Source organism: Triturus cristatus, chromosome 4_1 (genome assembly GCF_964204655.1).
Source record: "Triturus cristatus chromosome 4_1, aTriCri1.1, whole genome shotgun sequence".
Taxonomy (NCBI): Eukaryota; Metazoa; Chordata; class Amphibia; order Caudata; family Salamandridae; genus Triturus; species Triturus cristatus.
The window spans coordinates 149,585,085-149,605,694 of NC_140585.1; the positions used below are offsets into that span (position 1 = coordinate 149,585,085).

At 36.2% G+C, this 20,610-nt stretch overlaps 14 non-coding genes across 14 annotated transcripts; all 14 read left to right on the top strand.

The window, feature by feature from the left end:
- The first annotated feature begins 1,405 nt into the window (after nt 1-1,405).
- TRNAR-UCU (transfer RNA arginine (anticodon UCU)) lies at nt 1,406-1,496 on the top strand. Its single transcript is given in 2 exon segments — nt 1,406-1,442; nt 1,461-1,496. It is a non-coding gene; the product is annotated as a tRNA-Arg (tRNA).
- An 872-nt stretch (nt 1,497-2,368) lies between these two features.
- On the top strand, nt 2,369-2,459 carry TRNAR-UCU (transfer RNA arginine (anticodon UCU)). Its single transcript is given in 2 exon segments — nt 2,369-2,405; nt 2,424-2,459. It is a non-coding gene; the product is annotated as a tRNA-Arg (tRNA).
- A 1,810-nt stretch (nt 2,460-4,269) lies between these two features.
- TRNAR-UCU (transfer RNA arginine (anticodon UCU)) lies at nt 4,270-4,360 on the top strand. Its single transcript is given in 2 exon segments — nt 4,270-4,306; nt 4,325-4,360. It is a non-coding gene; the product is annotated as a tRNA-Arg (tRNA).
- An 873-nt stretch (nt 4,361-5,233) lies between these two features.
- On the top strand, nt 5,234-5,324 carry TRNAR-UCU (transfer RNA arginine (anticodon UCU)). Its single transcript is given in 2 exon segments — nt 5,234-5,270; nt 5,289-5,324. It is a non-coding gene; the product is annotated as a tRNA-Arg (tRNA).
- Nucleotides 5,325-7,134: 1,810 nt separating this feature from the next.
- Nucleotides 7,135-7,225, top strand: TRNAR-UCU (transfer RNA arginine (anticodon UCU)). The gene is given in 2 exon segments: nt 7,135-7,171; nt 7,190-7,225. It is a non-coding gene; the product is annotated as a tRNA-Arg (tRNA).
- Nucleotides 7,226-8,098: 873 nt separating this feature from the next.
- Nucleotides 8,099-8,189, top strand: TRNAR-UCU (transfer RNA arginine (anticodon UCU)). The gene is given in 2 exon segments: nt 8,099-8,135; nt 8,154-8,189. It is a non-coding gene; the product is annotated as a tRNA-Arg (tRNA).
- Nucleotides 8,190-9,999: 1,810 nt separating this feature from the next.
- TRNAR-UCU (transfer RNA arginine (anticodon UCU)) lies at nt 10,000-10,090 on the top strand. The gene is given in 2 exon segments: nt 10,000-10,036; nt 10,055-10,090. It is a non-coding gene; the product is annotated as a tRNA-Arg (tRNA).
- Nucleotides 10,091-10,963: 873 nt separating this feature from the next.
- TRNAR-UCU (transfer RNA arginine (anticodon UCU)) lies at nt 10,964-11,054 on the top strand. Its single transcript is given in 2 exon segments — nt 10,964-11,000; nt 11,019-11,054. It is a non-coding gene; the product is annotated as a tRNA-Arg (tRNA).
- A 1,810-nt stretch (nt 11,055-12,864) lies between these two features.
- On the top strand, nt 12,865-12,955 carry TRNAR-UCU (transfer RNA arginine (anticodon UCU)). Its single transcript is given in 2 exon segments — nt 12,865-12,901; nt 12,920-12,955. It is a non-coding gene; the product is annotated as a tRNA-Arg (tRNA).
- An 873-nt stretch (nt 12,956-13,828) lies between these two features.
- On the top strand, nt 13,829-13,919 carry TRNAR-UCU (transfer RNA arginine (anticodon UCU)). Its single transcript is given in 2 exon segments — nt 13,829-13,865; nt 13,884-13,919. It is a non-coding gene; the product is annotated as a tRNA-Arg (tRNA).
- Nucleotides 13,920-15,729: 1,810 nt separating this feature from the next.
- On the top strand, nt 15,730-15,820 carry TRNAR-UCU (transfer RNA arginine (anticodon UCU)). The gene is given in 2 exon segments: nt 15,730-15,766; nt 15,785-15,820. It is a non-coding gene; the product is annotated as a tRNA-Arg (tRNA).
- An 873-nt stretch (nt 15,821-16,693) lies between these two features.
- TRNAR-UCU (transfer RNA arginine (anticodon UCU)) lies at nt 16,694-16,784 on the top strand. Its single transcript is given in 2 exon segments — nt 16,694-16,730; nt 16,749-16,784. It is a non-coding gene; the product is annotated as a tRNA-Arg (tRNA).
- A 1,810-nt stretch (nt 16,785-18,594) lies between these two features.
- TRNAR-UCU (transfer RNA arginine (anticodon UCU)) lies at nt 18,595-18,685 on the top strand. The gene is given in 2 exon segments: nt 18,595-18,631; nt 18,650-18,685. It is a non-coding gene; the product is annotated as a tRNA-Arg (tRNA).
- Nucleotides 18,686-20,495: 1,810 nt separating this feature from the next.
- Nucleotides 20,496-20,586, top strand: TRNAR-UCU (transfer RNA arginine (anticodon UCU)). Its single transcript is given in 2 exon segments — nt 20,496-20,532; nt 20,551-20,586. It is a non-coding gene; the product is annotated as a tRNA-Arg (tRNA).
- The last annotated feature ends 24 nt before the right edge of the window (nt 20,587-20,610 follow it).

Consider the following 20,610-nt stretch of genomic DNA (forward strand, 5'->3'; position numbering starts at 1 on the left):
AGTTGGGACACTGCCAAATTTTGATTAGGTGATTTTGAGGTTTGCTGTATCAGAGCCTGGATAGCTCAGTCGGTAGAGCATCAGACTTTTAATCTGAGGGTCCAGGGTTCAAGTCCCTGTTCAGGCGGTTTGTTTAAAGAAAATGTACTCTAATGACATGCTCTTTTCAGGATCCAATGAACGAGTAGTCCCATTAGAGTAATTGCAAGTTACTCTTAATGGAGCCATTAAATACCCATCGGTCGTGTACCATTTGACAAGAGTTAAGAAGACTTACCGCAACGGTATCATGTCGTTTGAGATGTTGATTATCTTTTCCCCAATTCAATGTTCAAAATGGAACCCTGCTTATAGTTTCCAAATCACTTTATAAAGTTGGTCAACCGCTGATAGCTCATCTTTTTATTTGAGAATTTCTGTTCACCTTGTTGAATCAGGTTGGATCTCTGGTGCAATGGATAGCGGCTTGGGGTTCTAGGCGAATGTAGAGAAAGCATTCAAAGTCTTTGGGTTGGAATACTAGCTGGGTCAGTTTTATCCCTCCTTTATCTTATAACTAATTGAAACAGTAACAAACAATGCCTGCTTCTGCATAACCAGAGACATTTACCAAAACGGCAGTGAAAGAAAGTCTATTTAAACAGACACTGTTTGCTTTGAAAATGTTGCATAATCTATGCCCAAGAGTAAATTTCCAGTTATACTGCTGGACATGTAATTTAGTACCTAGTAATAGTATTTGGCCTTTTACTAATTTCACAATGTCAATTTAGAGACATGATTTCTAAGTCAGCCGAAAATGAGATAGAACGAATTTCAGGATTTAAAATAGATTACGTGTGCTGCTGAAATTTCAAATGCTTGAAATATCAATTAATTATTAAACTCTACATATTTGATTGCTAATATATGTAACCATATTAAGAATTAAAGTGTAGGTTGGTGTGCGTCCACATCATTTTTAGCTGATTTTTAGTTGCAGTGTAGCAGAGCCTGGATAGCTCAGTCGGTAGAGCATCAGACTTTTAACCTGAGGGTCCAGGGTTCAAGTCCCTGTTCAGGCGGTCGGCTACTTTAAAGAAAAAGTATTCTGATTGTACATTCTTTTTGTGTTCCACTGCATGATGAATAAGATATTCCATTACCAAAATTAAAAAAAAACGTCTTTCATGGAGAAGTGAAAAACCCATCTGTCTCATATATCAGATGATGATACACTAAACTTAAGTTGTATGCAGACTTACCAACTGTATCATGTAGTTTGACACGGTGAATAACTTTTACCCAATTCAATATTCAAAATATAGCCATGGTTATAGTATCCAATGAACTTTATAAAGTTGATCAACAGCTCAAAGCTCATTATTTCATTTCTGAATATCTGTGCACCTCACTCAAGCAGATTGGCTCTGTGGCGCAATGGATAGCGCATTGGACTTCTAGGTGAATGTCAAGAAGGTATTCAAAGGCTGTGGGTTCGAATCCCACCAGAGTCAGTTTTATCCCTGTGTATTTCATAACTATTTAAAGAAGTTATAAGCGATGCATGCATGCTTCTGCTTCACCAAAATCATTTGCTAAAAAAGGTCAGTAAAAGGAAGTCTATTTTAAAGAGACACCGTTCAATTTGGGTAATCTATGCAGAAGAGGAAATTGTCAGCTGTACTGATGAAAATATAATTTACTCGGAAGTAAGATTTTGGGCCCTTCCTTAATTTTACCATGTCAATAAACACATATGAATTTGACGTCAGCAAAAAAATGAGATAGTAGCAACTTCAGGACTAAAAATAAGGTTACATTTACTGAAGAAATTTCAAATGCTTGAAATATCAATTCATTATTATATTCTAGTGTATTTGGTACCTTCTTCAGGTAACCATCTTAAGAAACATAGCGTTAGTTGGGACACTGCCAAATTTTGATTAGGTGATTTTGAGGTTTGCTGTATCAGAGCCTGGATAGCTCAGTCGGTAGAGCATCAGACTTTTAATCTGAGGGTCCAGGGTTCAAGTCCCCGTTCAGGCGGTAGGCTACTTTAAAGAAAAAGTATTCTGATTGTACATTCTTTTTGTGTTCCACTGCATGATGAATAAGATATTCCATTACCAAAATAAAAAAAAATGTCTTTCATGGAGAAGTGAAAAACCCATCTGTCTCATATATCAGATGATGATACACTAAACTTAAGTTGTATGCAGACTTACCAACTGTATCATGTAGTTTGACACGGTGAATAACTTTTACCCAATTCAATATTCAAAATATAGCCATGGTTATAGTATCCAATGAACTTTATAAAGTTGATCAACAGCTCAAAGCTCATTATTTCATTTCTGAATATCTGTGCACCTCACTCAAGCAGATTGGCTCTGTGGCGCAATGGATAGCGCATTGGACTTCTAGGTGAATGTCAAGAAGGTATTCAAAGGCTGTGGGTTCGAATCCCACCAGAGTCAGTTTTATCCCTGTGTATTTCATAACTATTTAAAGAAGTTATAAGCGATGCATGCATGCTTCTGCTTCACCAAAATCATTTGCTAAAAAAGGTCAGTAAAAGGAAGTCTATTTTAAAGGGACACCGTTCAATTTGGGTAATCTATGCAGAAGAGGAAATTGTCAGCTGTACTGATGAAAATATAATTTACTCGGAAGTAAGATTTTGGGCCCTTCCTTAATTTTACCATGTCAATAAACACATATGAATTTGACGTCAGCAAAAAAATGAGATAGTAGCAACTTCAGGACTAAAAATAAGGTTACATTTACTGAAGAAATTTCAAATGCTTGAAATATCAATTCATTATTATATTCTAGTGTATTTGGTACCTTCTTCAGGTAACCATCTTAAGAAACATAGCGTTAGTTGGGACACTGCCAAATTTTGATTAGGTGATTTTGAGGTTTGCTGTATCAGAGCCTGGATAGCTCAGTCGGTAGAGCATCAGACTTTTAATCTGAGGGTCCAGGGTTCAAGTCCCTGTTCAGGCGGTTTGTTTAAAGAAAATGTACTCTAATGACATGCTCTTTTCAGGATCCAATGAACGAGTAGTCCCATTAGAGTAATTGCAAGTTACTCTTAATGGAGCCATTAAATACCCATCGGTCGTGTACCATTTGACAAGAGTTAAGAAGACTTACCGCAACGGTATCATGTCGTTTGAGATGTTGATTATCTTTTCCCCAATTCAATGTTCAAAATGGAACCCTGCTTATAGTTTCCAAATCACTTTATAAAGTTGGTCAACCGCTGATAGCTCATCTTTTTATTTGAGAATTTCTGTTCACCTTGTTGAATCAGGTTGGATCTCTGGTGCAATGGATAGCGGCTTGGGGTTCTAGGCGAATGTAGAGAAAGCATTCAAAGTCTTTGGGTTGGAATACTAGCTGGGTCAGTTTTATCCCTCCTTTATCTTATAACTAATTGAAACAGTAACAAACAATGCCTGCTTCTGCATAACCAGAGACATTTACCAAAACGGCAGTGAAAGAAAGTCTATTTAAACAGACACTGTTTGCTTTGAAAATGTTGCATAATCTATGCCCAAGAGTAAATTTCCAGTTATACTGCTGGACATGTAATTTAGTACCTAGTAATAGTATTTGGCCTTTTACTAATTTCACAATGTCAATTTAGAGACATGATTTCTAAGTCAGCCGAAAATGAGATAGAACGAATTTCAGGATTTAAAATAGATTACGTGTGCTGCTGAAATTTCAAATGCTTGAAATATCAATTAATTATTAAACTCTACATATTTGATTGCTAATATATGTAACCATATTAAGAATTAAAGTGTAGGTTGGTGTGCGTCCACATCATTTTTAGCTGATTTTTAGTTGCAGTGTTGCAGAGCCTGGATAGCTCAGTCGGTAGAGCATCAGACTTTTAATCTGAGGGTCCAGGGTTCAAGTCCCTGTTCAGGCGGTCGGCTACTTTAAAGAAAAAGTATTCTGATTGTACATTCTTTTTGTGTTCCACTGCATGATGAATAAGATATTCCATTACCAAAATTAAAAAAAAACGTCTTTCATGGAGAAGTGAAAAACCCATCTGTCTCATATATCAGATGACGATACACTAAACTTAAGTTTTATGCAGACTTACCAACTGTATCATGTAGTTTGACACGGTGAATAACTTTTACCCAATTCAATATTCAAAATATAGCCATGGTTATAGTATCCAATGAACTTTATAAAGTTGATCAACAGCTCAAAGCTCATTATTTCATTTCTGAATATCTGTGCACCTCACTCAAGCAGATTGGCTCTGTGGCGCAATGGATAGCGCATTGGACTTCTAGGTGAATGTCAAGAAGGTATTCAAAGGCTGTGGGTTCGAATCCCACCAGAGTCAGTTTTATCCCTGTTTATTTCATAACTATTTAAAGAAGTTATAAGCGATGCATGCATGCTTCTGCTTCACCAAAATCATTTGCTAAAAAAGGTCAGTAAAAGGAAGTCTATTTTAAAGAGACACCGTTCAATTTGGGTAATCTATGCAGAAGAGGAAATTGTCAGCTGTACTGATGAAAATATAATTTACTCGGAAGTAAGATTTTGGGCCCTTCCTTAATTTTACCATGTCAATAAACACATATGAATTTGACGTCAGCAAAAAAATGAGATAGTAGCAACTTCAGGACTAAAAATAAGGTTACATTTACTGAAGAAATTTCAAATGCTTGAAATATCAATTCATTATTATATTCTAGTGTATTTGGTACCTTCTTCAGGTAACCATCTTAAGAAACATAGCGTTAGTTGGGACGCTGCCAAATTTTGATTAGGTGATTTTGAGGTTTGCTGTATCAGAGCCTGGATAGCTCAGTCGGTAGAGCATCAGACTTTTAATCTGAGGGTCCAGGGTTCAAGTCCCCGTTCAGGCGGTAGGCTACTTTAAAGAAAAAGTATTCTGATTGTACATTCTTTTTGTGTTCCACTGCATGATGAATAAGATATTCCATTACCAAAATTAAAAAAAAATGTCTTTCATGGAGAAGTGAAAAACCCATCTGTCTCATATATCAGATGATGATACACTAAACTTAAGTTGTATGCAGACTTACCAACTGTATCATGTAGTTTGACACGGTGAATAACTTTTACCCAATTCAATATTCAAAATATAGCCATGGTTATAGTATCCAATGAACTTTATAAAGTTGATCAACAGCTCAAAGCTCATTATTTCATTTCTGAATATCTGTGCACCTCACTCAAGCAGATTGGCTCTGTGGCGCAATGGATAGCGCATTGGACTTCTAGGTGAATGTCAAGAAGGTATTCAAAGGCTGTGGGTTCGAATCCCACCAGAGTCAGTTTTATCCCTGTGTATTTCATAACTATTTAAAGAAGTTATAAGCGATGCATGCATGCTTCTGCTTCACCAAAATCATTTGCTAAAAAAGGTCAGTAAAAGGAAGTCTATTTTAAAGAGACACCGTTCAATTTGGGTAATCTATGCAGAAGAGGAAATTGTCAGCTGTACTGATGAAAATATAATTTACTCGGAAGTAAGATTTTGGGCCCTTCGTTAATTTTACCATGTCAATAAACACATATGAATTTGACGTCAGCAAAAAAATGAGATAGTAGCAACTTCAGGACTAAAAATAAGGTTACATTTACTGAAGAAATTTCAAATGCTTGAAATATCAATTCATTATTATATTCTAGTGTATTTGGTACCTTCTTCAGGTAACCATCTTAAGAAACATAGCGTTAGTTGGGACACTGCCAAATTTTGATTAGGTGATTTTGAGGTTTGCTGTATCAGACCCTGGATAGCTCAGTCGGTAGAGCATCAGACTTTTAATCTGAGGGTCCAGGGTTCAAGTCCCTGTTCAGGCGATTTGTTTAAAGAAAATGTACTCTAATGACATGCTCTTTTCAGGATCCAATGAACGAGTAGTCCCATTAGAGTAATTGCAAGTTACTCTTAATGGAGCCATTAAATACCCATCGGTCGTGTACCATTTGACAAGAGTTAAGAAGACTTACCGCAACGGTATCATGTCGTTTGAGATGTTGATTATCTTTTCCCCAATTCAATGTTCAAAATGGAACCCTGCTTATAGTTTCCAAATCACTTTATAAAGTTGGTCAACCGCTGATAGCTCATCTTTTTATTTGAGAATTTCTGTTCACCTTGTTGAATCAGGTTGGATCTCTGGTGCAATGGATAGCGGCTTGGGGTTCTAGGCGAATGTAGAGAAAGCATTCAAAGTCTTTGGGTTGGAATACTAGCTGGGTCAGTTTTATCCCTCCTTTATCTTATAACTAATTGAAACAGTAACAAACAATGCCTGCTTCTGCATAACCAGAGACATTTACCAAAACGGCAGTGAAAGAAAGTCTATTTAAACAGACACTGTTTGCTTTGAAAATGTTGCATAATCTATGCCCAAGAGTAAATTTCCAGTTATACTGCTGGACATGTAATTTAGTACCTAGTAATAGTATTTGGCCTTTTACTAATTTCACAATGTCAATTTAGAGACATGATTTCTAAGTCAGCCGAAAATGAGATAGAACGAATTTCAGGATTTAAAATAGATTACGTGTGCTGCTGAAATTTCAAATGCTTGAAATATCAATTAATTATTAAACTCTACATATTTGATTGCTAATATATGTAACCATATTAAGAATTAAAGTGTAGGTTGGTGTGCGTCCACATCATTTTTAGCTGATTTTTAGTTGCAGTGTTGCAGAGCCTGGATAGCTCAGTCGGTAGAGCATCAGACTTTTAATCTGAGGGTCCAGGGTTCAAGTCCCTGTTCAGGCGGTCGGCTACTTTAAAGAAAAAGTATTCTGATTGTACATTCTTTTTGTGTTCCACTGCATGATGAATAAGATATTCCATTACCAAAATTAAAAAAAAACGTCTTTCATGGAGAAGTGAAAAACCCATCTGTCTCATATATCAGATGACGATACACTAAACTTAAGTTTTATGCAGACTTACCAACTGTATCATGTAGTTTGACACGGTGAATAACTTTTACCCAATTCAATATTCAAAATATAGCCATGGTTATAGTATCCAATGAACTTTATAAAGTTGATCAACAGCTCAAAGCTCATTATTTCATTTCTGAATATCTGTGCACCTCACTCAAGCAGATTGGCTCTGTGGCGCAATGGATAGCGCATTGGACTTCTAGGTGAATGTCAAGAAGGTATTCAAAGGCTGTGGGTTCGAATCCCACCAGAGTCAGTTTTATCCCTGTTTATTTCATAACTATTTAAAGAAGTTATAAGCGATGCATGCATGCTTCTGCTTCACCAAAATCATTTGCTAAAAAAGGTCAGTAAAAGGAAGTCTATTTTAAAGAGACACCGTTCAATTTGGGTAATCTATGCAGAAGAGGAAATTGTCAGCTGTACTGATGAAAATATAATTTACTCGGAAGTAAGATTTTGGGCCCTTCCTTAATTTTACCATGTCAATAAACACATATGAATTTGACGTCAGCAAAAAAATGAGATAGTAGCAACTTCAGGACTAAAAATAAGGTTACATTTACTGAAGAAATTTCAAATGCTTGAAATATCAATTCATTATTATATTCTAGTGTATTTGGTACCTTCTTCAGGTAACCATCTTAAGAAACATAGCGTTAGTTGGGACGCTGCCAAATTTTGATTAGGTGATTTTGAGGTTTGCTGTATCAGAGCCTGGATAGCTCAGTCGGTAGAGCATCAGACTTTTAATCTGAGGGTCCAGGGTTCAAGTCCCCGTTCAGGCGGTAGGCTACTTTAAAGAAAAAGTATTCTGATTGTACATTCTTTTTGTGTTCCACTGCATGATGAATAAGATATTCCATTACCAAAATTAAAAAAAAATGTCTTTCATGGAGAAGTGAAAAACCCATCTGTCTCATATATCAGATGATGATACACTAAACTTAAGTTGTATGCAGACTTACCAACTGTATCATGTAGTTTGACACGGTGAATAACTTTTACCCAATTCAATATTCAAAATATAGCCATGGTTATAGTATCCAATGAACTTTATAAAGTTGATCAACAGCTCAAAGCTCATTATTTCATTTCTGAATATCTGTGCACCTCACTCAAGCAGATTGGCTCTGTGGCGCAATGGATAGCGCAATGGACTTCTAGGTGAATGTCAAGAAGGTATTCAAAGGCTGTGGGTTCGAATCCCACCAGAGTCAGTTTTATCCCTGTGTATTTCATAACTATTTAAAGAAGTTATAAGCGATGCATGCATGCTTCTGCTTCACCAAAATCATTTGCTAAAAAAGGTCAGTAAAAGGAAGTCTATTTTAAAGAGACACCGTTCAATTTGGGTAATCTATGCAGAAGAGGAAATTGTCAGCTGTACTGATGAAAATATAATTTACTCGGAAGTAAGATTTTGGGCCCTTCCTTAATTTTACCATGTCAATAAACACATATGAATTTGACGTCAGCAAAAAAATGAGATAGTAGCAACTTCAGGACTAAAAATAAGGTTACATTTACTGAAGAAATTTCAAATGCTTGAAATATCAATTCATTATTATATTCTAGTGTATTTGGTACCTTCTTCAGGTAACCATCTTAAGAAACATAGCGTTAGTTGGGACACTGCCAAATTTTGATTAGGTGATTTTGAGGTTTGCTGTATCAGAGCCTGGATAGCTCAGTCGGTAGAGCATCAGACTTTTAATCTGAGGGTCCAGGGTTCAAGTCCCTGTTCAGGCGGTTTGTTTAAAGAAAATGTACTCTAATGACATTCTCTTTTCAGGATCCAATGAACGAGTAGTCCCATTAGAGTAATTGCAAGTTACTCTTAATGGAGCCATTAAATACCCATCGGTCGTGTACCATTTGACAAGAGTTAAGAAGACTTACCGCAACGGTATCATGTCGTTTGAGATGTTGATTATCTTTTCCCCAATTCAATGTTCAAAATGGAACCCTGCTTATAGTTTCCAAATCACTTTATAAAGTTGGTCAACCGCTGATAGCTCATCTTTTTATTTGAGAATTTCTGTTCACCTTGTTGAATCAGGTTGGATCTCTGGTGCAATGGATAGCGGCTTGGGGTTCTAGGCGAATGTAGAGAAAGCATTCAAAGTCTTTGGGTTGGAATACTAGCTGGGTCAGTTTTATCCCTCCTTTATCTTATAACTAATTGAAACAGTAACAAACAATGCCTGCTTCTGCATAACCAGAGACATTTACCAAAACGGCAGTGAAAGAAAGTCTATTTAAACAGACACTGTTTGCTTTGAAAATGTTGCATAATCTATGCCCAAGAGTAAATTTCCAGTTATACTGCTGGACATGTAATTTAGTACCTAGTAATAGTATTTGGCCTTTTACTAATTTCACAATGTCAATTTAGAGACATGATTTCTAAGTCAGCCGAAAATGAGATAGAACGAATTTCAGGATTTAAAATAGATTACGTGTGCTGCTGAAATTTCAAATGCTTGAAATATCAATTAATTATTAAACTCTACATATTTGATTGCTAATATATGTAACCATATTAAGAATTAAAGTGTAGGTTGGTGTGCGTCCACATCATTTTTAGCTGATTTTTAGTTGCAGTGTTGCAGAGCCTGGATAGCTCAGTCGGTAGAGCATCAGACTTTTAATCTGAGGGTCCAGGGTTCAAGTCCCTGTTCAGGCGGTCGGCTACTTTAAAGAAAAAGTATTCTGATTGTACATTCTTTTTGTGTTCCACTGCATGATGAATAAGATATTCCATTACCAAAATTAAAAAAAAACGTCTTTCATGGAGAAGTGAAAAACCCATCTGTCTCATATATCAGATGATGATACACTAAACTTAAGTTGTATGCAGACTTACCAACTGTATCATGTAGTTTGACACGGTGAATAACTTTTACCCAATTCAATATTCAAAATATAGCCATGGTTATAGTATCCAATGAACTTTATAAAGTTGATCAACAGCTCAAAGCTCATTATTTCATTTCTGAATATCTGTGCACCTCACTCAAGCAGATTGGCTCTGTGGCGCAATGGATAGCGCATTGGACTTCTAGGTGAATGTCAAGAAGGTATTCAAAGGCTGTGGGTTCGAATCCCACCAGAGTCAGTTTTATCCCTGTGTATTTCATAGCTATTTAAAGAAGTTATAAGCGATGCATGCATGCTTCTGCTTCACCAAAATCATTTGCTAAAAAAGGTCAGTAAAAGGAAGTCTATTTTAAAGAGACACCGTTCAATTTGGGTAATCTATGCAGAAGAGGAAATTGTCAGCTGTACTGATGAAAATATAATTTACTCGGAAGTAAGATTTTGGGCCCTTCCTTAATTTTACCATGTCAATAAACACATATGAATTTGACGTCAGCAAAAAAATGAGATAGTAGCAACTTCAGGACTAAAAATAAGGTTACATTTACTGAAGAAATTTCAAATGCTTGAAATATCAATTCATTATTATATTCTAGTGTATTTGGTACCTTCTTCAGGTAACCATCTTAAGAAACATAGCGTTAGTTGGGACGCTGCCAAATTTTGATTAGGTGATTTTGAGGTTTGCTGTATCAGAGCCTGGATAGCTCAGTCGGTAGAGCATCAGACTTTTAATCTGAGGGTCCAGGGTTCAAGTCCCCGTTCAGGCGGTAGGCTACTTTAAAGAAAAAGTATTCTGATTGTACATTCTTTTTGTGTTCCACTGCATGATGAATAAGATATTCCATTACCAAAATTAAAAAAAAATGTCTTTCATGGAGAAGTGAAAAACCCATCTGTCTCATATATCAGATGATGATACACTAAACTTAAGTTGTATGCAGACTTACCAACTGTATCATGTAGTTTGACACGGTGAATAACTTTTACCCAATTCAATATTCAAAATATAGCCATGGTTATAGTATCCAATGAACTTTATAAAGTTGATCAACAGCTCAAAGCTCATTATTTCATTTCTGAATATCTGTGCACCTCACTCAAGCAGATTGGCTCTGTGGCGCAATGGATAGCGCATTGGACTTCTAGGTGAATGTCAAGAAGGTATTCAAAGGCTGTGGGTTCGAATCCCACCAGAGTCAGTTTTATCCCTGTGTATTTCATAACTATTTAAAGAAGTTATAAGCGATGCATGCATGCTTCTGCTTCACCAAAATCATTTGCTAAAAAAGGTCAGTAAAAGGAAGTCTATTTTAAAGAGACACCGTTCAATTTGGGTAATCTATGCAGAAGAGGAAATTGTCAGCTGTACTGATGAAAATATAATTTACTCGGAAGTAAGATTTTGGGCCCTTCCTTAATTTTACCATGTCAATAAACACATATGAATTTGACGTCAGCAAAAAAATGAGATAGTAGCAACTTCAGGACTAAAAATAAGGTTACATTTACTGAAGAAATTTCAAATGCTTGAAATATCAATTCATTATTATATTCTAGTGTATTTGGTACCTTCTTCAGGTAACCATCTTAAGAAACATAGCGTTAGTTGGGACACTGCCAAATTTTGATTAGGTGATTTTGAGGTTTGCTGTATCAGAGCCTGGATAGCTCAGTCGGTAGAGCATCAGACTTTTAATCTGAGGGTCCAGGGTTCAAGTCCCTGTTCAGGCGGTTTGTTTAAAGAAAATGTACTCTAATGACATGCTCTTTTCAGGATCCAATGAACGAGTAGTCCCATTAGAGTAATTGCAAGTTACTCTTAATGGAGCCATTAAATACCCATCGGTCGTGTACCATTTGACAAGAGTTAAGAAGACTTACCGCAACGGTATCATGTCGTTTGAGATGTTGATTATCTTTTCCCCAATTCAATGTTCAAAATGGAACCCTGCTTATAGTTTCCAAATCACTTTATAAAGTTGGTCAACCGCTGATAGCTCATCTTTTTATTTGAGAATTTCTGTTCACCTTGTTGAATCAGGTTGGATCTCTGGTGCAATGGATAGCGGCTTGGGGTTCTAGGCGAATGTAGAGAAAGCATTCAAAGTCTTTGGGTTGGAATACTAGCTGGGTCAGTTTTATCCCTCCTTTATCTTATAACTAATTGAAACAGTAACAAACAATGCCTGCTTCTGCATAACCAGAGACATTTACCAAAACGGCAGTGAAAGAAAGTCTATTTAAACAGACACTGTTTGCTTTGAAAATGTTGCATAATCTATGCCCAAGAGTAAATTTCCAGTTATACTGCTGGACATGTAATTTAGTACCTAGTAATAGTATTTGGCCTTTTACTAATTTCACAATGTCAATTTAGAGACATGATTTCTAAGTCAGCCGAAAATGAGATAGAACGAATTTCAGGATTTAAAATAGATTACGTGTGCTGCTGAAATTTCAAATGCTTGAAATATCAATTAATTATTAAACTCTACATATTTGATTGCTAATATATGTAACCATATTAAGAATTAAAGTGTAGGTTGGTGTGCGTCCACATCATTTTTAGCTGATTTTTAGTTGCAGTGTTGCAGAGCCTGGATAGCTCAGTCGGTAGAGCATCAGACTTTTAATCTGAGGGTCCAGGGTTCAAGTCCCTGTTCAGGCGGTCGGCTACTTTAAAGAAAAAGTATTCTGATTGTACATTCTTTTTGTGTTCCACTGCATGATGAATAAGATATTCCATTACCAAAATTAAAAAAAAACGTCTTTCATGGAGAAGTGAAAAACCCATCTGTCTCATATATCAGATGATGATACACTAAACTTAAGTTGTATGCAGACTTACCAACTGTATCATGTAGTTTGACACGGTGAATAACTTTTACCCAATTCAATATTCAAAATATAGCCATGGTTATAGTATCCAATGAACTTTATAAAGTTGATCAACAGCTCAAAGCTCATTATTTCATTTCTGAATATCTGTGCACCTCACTCAAGCAGATTGGCTCTGTGGCGCAATGGATAGCGCATTGGACTTCTAGGTGAATGTCAAGAAGGTATTCAAAGGCTGTGGGTTCGAATCCCACCAGAGTCAGTTTTATCCCTGTGTATTTCATAACTATTTAAAGAAGTTATAAGCGATGCATGCATGCTTCTGCTTCACCAAAATCATTTGCTAAAAAAGGTCAGTAAAAGGAAGTCTATTTTAAAGAGACACCGTTCAATTTGGGTAATCTATGCAGAAGAGGAAATTGTCAGCTGTACTGATGAAAATATAATTTACTCGGAAGTAAGATTTTGGGCCCTTCCTTAATTTTACCATGTCAATAAACACATATGAATTTGACGTCAGCAAAAAAATGAGATAGTAGCAACTTCAGGACTAAAAATAAGGTTACATTTACTGAAGAAATTTCAAATGCTTGAAATATCAATTCATTATTATATTCTAGTGTATTTGGTACCTTCTTCAGGTAACCATCTTAAGAAACATAGCGTTAGTTGGGACGCTGCCAAATTTTGATTAGGTGATTTTGAGGTTTGCTGTATCAGAGCCTGGATAGCTCAGTCGGTAGAGCATCAGACTTTTAATCTGAGGGTCCAGGGTTCAAGTCCCCGTTCAGGCGGTAGGCTACTTTAAAGAAAAAGTATTCTGATTGTACATTCTTTTTGTGTTCCACTGCATGATGAATAAGATATTCCATTACCAAAATTAAAAAAAAATGTCTTTCATGGAGAAGTGAAAAACCCATCTGTCTCATATATCAGATGATGATACACTAAACTTAAGTTGTATGCAGACTTACCAACTGTATCATGTAGTTTGACACGGTGAATAACTTTTACCCAATTCAATATTCAAAATATAGCCATGGTTATAGTATCCAATGAACTTTATAAAGTTGATCAACAGCTCAAAGCTCATTATTTCATTTCTGAATATCTGTGCACCTCACTCAAGCAGATTGGCTCTGTGGCGCAATGGATAGCGCATTGGACTTCTAGGTGAATGTCAAGAAGGTATTCAAAGGCTGTGGGTTCGAATCCCACCAGAGTCAGTTTTATCCCTGTGTATTTCATAACTATTTAAAGAAGTTATAAGCGATGCATGCATGCTTCTGCTTCACCAAAATCATTTGCTAAAAAAGGTCAGTAAAAGGAAGTCTATTTTAAAGAGACACCGTTCAATTTGGGTAATCTATGCAGAAGAGGAAATTGTCAGCTGTACTGATGAAAATATAATTTACTCGGAAGTAAGATTTTGGGCCCTTCCTTAATTTTACCATGTCAATAAACACATATGAATTTGACGTCAGCAAAAAAATGAGATAGTAGCAACTTCAGGACTAAAAATAAGGTTACATTTACTGAAGAAATTTCAAATGCTTGAAATATCAATTCATTATTATATTCTAGTGTATTTGGTACCTTCTTCAGGTAACCATCTTAAGAAACATAGCGTTAGTTGGGACACTGCCAAATTTTGATTAGGTGATTTTGAGGTTTGCTGTATCAGAGCCTGGATAGCTCAGTCGGTAGAGCATCAGACTTTTAATCTGAGGGTCCAGGGTTCAAGTCCCTGTTCAGGCGGTTTGTTTAAAGAAAATGTACTCTAATGACATGCTCTTTTCAGGATCCAATGAACGAGTAGTCCCATTAGAGTAATTGCAAGTTACTCTTAATGGAGCCATTAAATACCCATCGGTCGTGTACCATTTGACAAGAGTTAAGAAGACTTACCGCAACGGTATCATGTCGTTTGAGATGTTGATTATCTTTTCCCCAATTCAATGTTCAAAATGGAACCCTGCTTATAGTTTCCAAATCACTTTATAAAGTTGGTCAACCGCTGATAGCTCATCTTTTTATTTGAGAATTTCTGTTCACCTTGTTGAATCAGGTTGGATCTCTGGTGCAATGGATAGCGGCTTGGGGTTCTAGGCGAATGTAGAGAAAGCATTCAAAGTCTTTGGGTTGGAATACTAGCTGGGTCAGTTTTATCCCTCCTTTATCTTATAACTAATTGAAACAGTAACAAACAATGCCTGCTTCTGCATAACCAGAGACATTTACCAAAACGGCAGTGAAAGAAAGTCTATTTAAACAGACACTGTTTGCTTTGAAAATGTTGCATAATCTATGCCCAAGAGTAAATTTCCAGTTATACTGCTGGACATGTAATTTAGTACCTAGTAATAGTATTTGGCCTTTTACTAATTTCACAATGTCAATTTAGAGACATGATTTCTAAGTCAGCCGAAAATGAGATAGAACGAATTTCAGGATATAAAATAGATTACGTGTGCTGCTGAAATTTCAAATGCTTGAAATATCAATTAATTATTAAACTCTACATATTTGATTGCTAATATATGTAACCATATTAAGAATTAAAGTGTAGGTTGGTGTGCGTCCACATCATTTTTAGCTGATTTTTAGTTGCAGTGTTGCAGAGCCTGGATAGCTCAGTCGGTAGAGCATCAGACTTTTAATCTGAGGGTCCAGGGTTCAAGTCCCTGTTCAGGCGGTCGGCTACTTTAAAGAAAAAGTATTCTGATTGTACATTCTTTTTGTGTTCCACTGCATGATGAATAAGATATTCCATTACCAAAATTAAAAAAAAACGTCTTTCATGGAGAAGTGAAAAACCCATCTGTCTCATATATCAGATGACGATACACTAAACTTAAGTTTTATGCAGACTTACCAACTGTATCATGTAGTTTGACACGGTGAATAACTTTTACCCAATTCAATATTCAAAATATAGCCATGGTTATAGTATCCAATGAACTTTATAAAGTTGATCAACAGCTCAAAGCTCATTATTTCATTTCTGAATATCTGTGCACCTCACTCAAGCAGATTGGCTCTGTGGCGCAATGGATAGCGCATTGGACTTCTAGGTGAATGTCAAGAAGGTATTCAAAGGCTGTGGGTTCGAATCCCACCAGAGTCAGTTTTATCCCTGTTTATTTCATAACTATTTAAAGAAGTTATAAGCGATGCATGCATGCTTCTGCTTCACCAAAATCATTTGCTAAAAAAGGTCAGTAAAAGGAAGTCTATTTTAAAGAGACACCGTTCAATTTGGGTAATCTATGCAGAAGAGGAAATTGTCAGCTGTACTGATGAAAATATAATTTACTCGGAAGTAAGATTTTGGGCCCTTCCTTAATTTTACCATGTCAATAAACACATATGAATTTGACGTCAGCAAAAAAATGAGATAGTAGCAACTTCAGGACTAAAAATAAGGTTACATTTACTGAAGAAATTTCAAATGCTTGAAATATCAATTCATTATTATATTCTAGTGTATTTGGTACCTTCTTCAGGTAACCATCTTAAGAAACATAGCGTTAGTTGGGACGCTGCCAAATTTTGATTAGGTGATTTTGAGGTTTGCTGTATCAGAGCCTGGATAGCTCAGTCGGTAGAGCATCAGACTTTTAATCTGAGGGTCCAGGGTTCAAGTCCCCGTTCAGGCGGTAGGCTACTTTAAAGAAAAAGTATTCTGATTGTACATTCTTTTTGTGTTCCACTGCATGATGAATAAGATATTCCATTACCAAAATTAAAAAAAAATGTCTTTCATGGAGAAGTGAAAAACCCATCTGTCTCATATATCAGATGATGATACACTAAACTTAAGTTGTATGCAGACTTACCAACTGTATCATGTAGTTTGACACGGTGAATAACTTTTACCCAATTCAATATTCAAAATATAGCCATGGTTATAGTATCCAATGAACTTTATAAAGTTGATCAACAGCTCAAAGCTCATTATTTCATTTCTGAATATCTGTGCACCTCACTCAAGCAGATTGGCTCTGTGGCGCAATGGATAGCGCAATGGACTTCTAGGTGAATGTCAAGAAGGTATTCAAAGGCTGTGGGTTCGAATCCCACCAGAGTCAGTTTTATCCCTGTGTATTTCATAACTATTTAAAGAAGTTATAAGCGATGCATGCATGCTTCTGCTTCACCAAAATCATTTGCTAAAAAAGGTCAGTAAAAGGAAGTCTATTTTAAAGAGACACCGTTCAATTTGGGTAATCTATGCAGAAGAGGAAATTGTCAGCTGTACTGATGAAAATATAATTTACTCGGAAGTAAGATTTTGGGCCCTTCCTTAATTTTACCATGTCAATAAACACATATGAATTTGACGTCAGCAAAAAAATGAGATAGTAGCAACTTCAGGACTAAAAATAAGGTTACATTTACTGAAGAAATTTCAAATGCTTGAAATATCAATTCATTATTATATTCTAGTGTATTTGGTACCTTCTTCAGGTAACCATCTTAAGAAACATAGCGTTAGTTGGGACACTGCCAAATTTTGATTAGGTGATTTTGAGGTTTGCTGTATCAGAGCCTGGATAGCTCAGTCGGTAGAGCATCAGACTTTTAATCTGAGGGTCCAGGGTTCAAGTCCCTGTTCAGGCGGTTTGTTTAAAGAAAATGTACTCTAATGACATTCTCTTTTCAGGATCCAATGAACGAGTAGTCCCATTAGAGTAATTGCAAGTTACTCTTAATGGAGCCATTAAATACCCATCGGTCGTGTACCATTTGACAAGAGTTAAGAAGACTTACCGCAACGGTATCATGTCGTTTGAGATGTTGATTATCTTTTCCCCAATTCAATGTTCAAAATGGAACCCTGCTTATAGTTTCCAAATCACTTTATAAAGTTGGTCAACCGCTGATAGCTCATCTTTTTATTTGAGAATTTCTGTTCACCTTGTTGAATCAGGTTGGATCTCTGGTGCAATGGATAGCGGCTTGGGGTTCTAGGCGAATGTAGAGAAAGCATTCAAAGTCTTTGGGTTGGAATACTAGCTGGGTCAGTTTTATCCCTCCTTTATCTTATAACTAATTGAAACAGTAACAAACAATGCCTGCTTCTGCATAACCAGAGACATTTACCAAAACGGCAGTGAAAGAAAGTCTATTTAAACAGACACTGTTTGCTTTGAAAATGTTGCATAATCTATGCCCAAGAGTAAATTTCCAGTTATACTGCTGGACATGTAATTTAGTACCTAGTAATAGTATTTGGCCTTTTACTAATTTCACAATGTCAATTTAGAGACATGATTTCTAAGTCAGCCGAAAATGAGATAGAACGAATTTCAGGATTTAAAATAGATTACGTGTGCTGCTGAAATTTCAAATGCTTGAAATATCAATTAATTATTAAACTCTACATATTTGATTGCTAATATATGTAACCATATTAAGAATTAAAGTGTAGGTTGGTGTGCGTCCACATCATTTTTAGCTGATTTTTAGTTGCAGTGTTGCAGAGCCTGGATAGCTCAGTCGGTAGAGCATCAGACTTTTAATCTGAGGGTCCAGGGTTCAAGTCCCTGTTCAGGCGGTCGGCTACTTTAAAGAAAAAGTATTCTGATTGTACATTCTTTTTGTGTTCCACTGCATGATGAATAAGATATTCCATTACCAAAATTAAAAAAAAACGTCTTTCATGGAGAAGTGAAAAACCCATCTGTCTCATATATCAGATGATGATACACTAAACTTAAGTTGTATGCAGACTTACCAACTGTATCATGTAGTTTGACACGGTGAATAACTTTTACCCAATTCAATATTCAAAATATAGCCATGGTTATAGTATCCAATGAACTTTATAAAGTTGATCAACAGCTCAAAGCTCATTATTTCATTTCTGAATATCTGTGCACCTCACTCAAGCAGATTGGCTCTGTGGCGCAATGGATAGCGCATTGGACTTCTAGGTGAATGTCAAGAAGGTATTCAAAGGCTGTGGGTTCGAATCCCACCAGAGTCAGTTTTATCCCTGTGTATTTCATAACTATTTAAAGAAGTTATAAGCGATGCATGCATGCTTCTGCTTCACCAAAATCATTTGCTAAAAAAGGTCAGTAAAAGGAAGTCTATTTTAAAGAGACACCGTTCAATTTGGGTAATCTATGCAGAAGAGGAAATTGTCAGCTGTACTGATGAAAATATAATTTACTCGGAAGTAAGATTTTGGGCCCTTCCTTAATTTTACCATGTCAATAAACACATATGAATTTGACGTCAGCAAAAAAATGAGATAGTAGCAACTTCAGGACTAAAAATAAGGTTACATTTACTGAAGAAATTTCAAATGCTTGAAATATCAATTCATTATTATATTCTAGTGTATTTGGTACCTTCTTCAGGTAACCATCTTAAGAAACATAGCGTTAGTTGGGACACTGCCAAATTTTGATTAGGTGATTTTGAGGTTTGCTGTATCAGAGCCTGGATAGCTCAGTCGGTAGAGCATCAGACTTTTAATCTGAGGGTCCAGGGTTCAAGTCCCTGTTCAGGCGGTTTGTTTAAAGAAAATGTACTCTAATGACATTCTCTTTTCAGGATCCAATGAACGAGTAGTCCCATTAGAGTAATTGCAAGTTACTCTTAATGGAGCCATTAAATACCCATCGGTCGTGTACCATTTGACAAGAGTTAAGAAGACTTACCGCAACGGTATCATGTCGTTTGAGATGTTGATTATCTTTTCCCCAATTCAATGTTCAAAATGGAACCCTGCTTATAGTTTCCAAATCACTTTATAAAGTTGGTCAACCGCTGATAGCTCATCTTTTTATTTGAGAATTTCTGTTCACCTTGTTGAATCAGGTTGGATCTCTGGTGCAATGGATAGCGGCTTGGGGTTCTAGGCGAATGTAGAGAAAGCATTCAAAGTCTTTGGGTTGGAATACTAGCTGGGTCAGTTTTATCCCTCCTTTATCTTATAACTAATTGAAACAGTAACAAACAATGCCTGCTTCTGCATAACCAGAGACATTTACCAAAACGGCAGTGAAAGAAAGTCTATTTAAACAGACACTGTTTGCTTTGAAAATGTTGCATAATCTATGCCCAAGAGTAAATTTCCAGTTATACTGCTGGACATGTAATTTAGTACCTAGTAATAGTATTTGGCCTTTTACTAATTTCACAATGTCAATTTAGAGACATGATTTCTAAGTCAGCCGAAAATGAGATAGAACGAATTTCAGGATTTAAAATAGATTACGTGTGCTGCTGAAATTTCAAATGCTTGAAATATCAATTAATTATTAAACTCTACATATTTGATTGCTAATATATGTAACCATATTAAGAATTAAAGTGTAGGTTGGTGTGCGTCCACATCATTTTTAGCTGATTTTTAGTTGCAGTGTTGCAGAGCCTGGATAGCTCAGTCGGTAGAGCATCAGACTTTTAATCTGAGGGTCCAGGGTTCAAGTCCCTGTTCAGGCGGTTGGCTACTTTAAAGAAAAAGTATTCTGATTGTACATTCTTTTTGTGTTCCACTGCATGATGAATAAGATATTCCATTACCAAAATTAAAAAAAAACGTCTTTCATGGAGAAGTGAAAAACCCATCTGTCTCATATATCAGATGATGATACACTAAACTTAAGTTGTATGCAGACTTACCAACTGTATCATGTAGTTTGACACGGTGAATAACTTTTACCCAATTCAATATTCAAAATATAGCCATGGTTATAGTATCCAATGAACTTTATAAAGTTGATCAACAGCTCAAAGCTCATTATTTCATTTCTGAATATCTGTGCACCTCACTCAAGCAGATTGGCTCTGTGGCGCAATGGATAGCGCATTGGACTTCTAGGTGAATGTCAAGAAGGTATTCAAAGGCTGTGGGTTCGAATCCCACCAGAGTCAGTTTTATCCCTGTGTATTTCATAA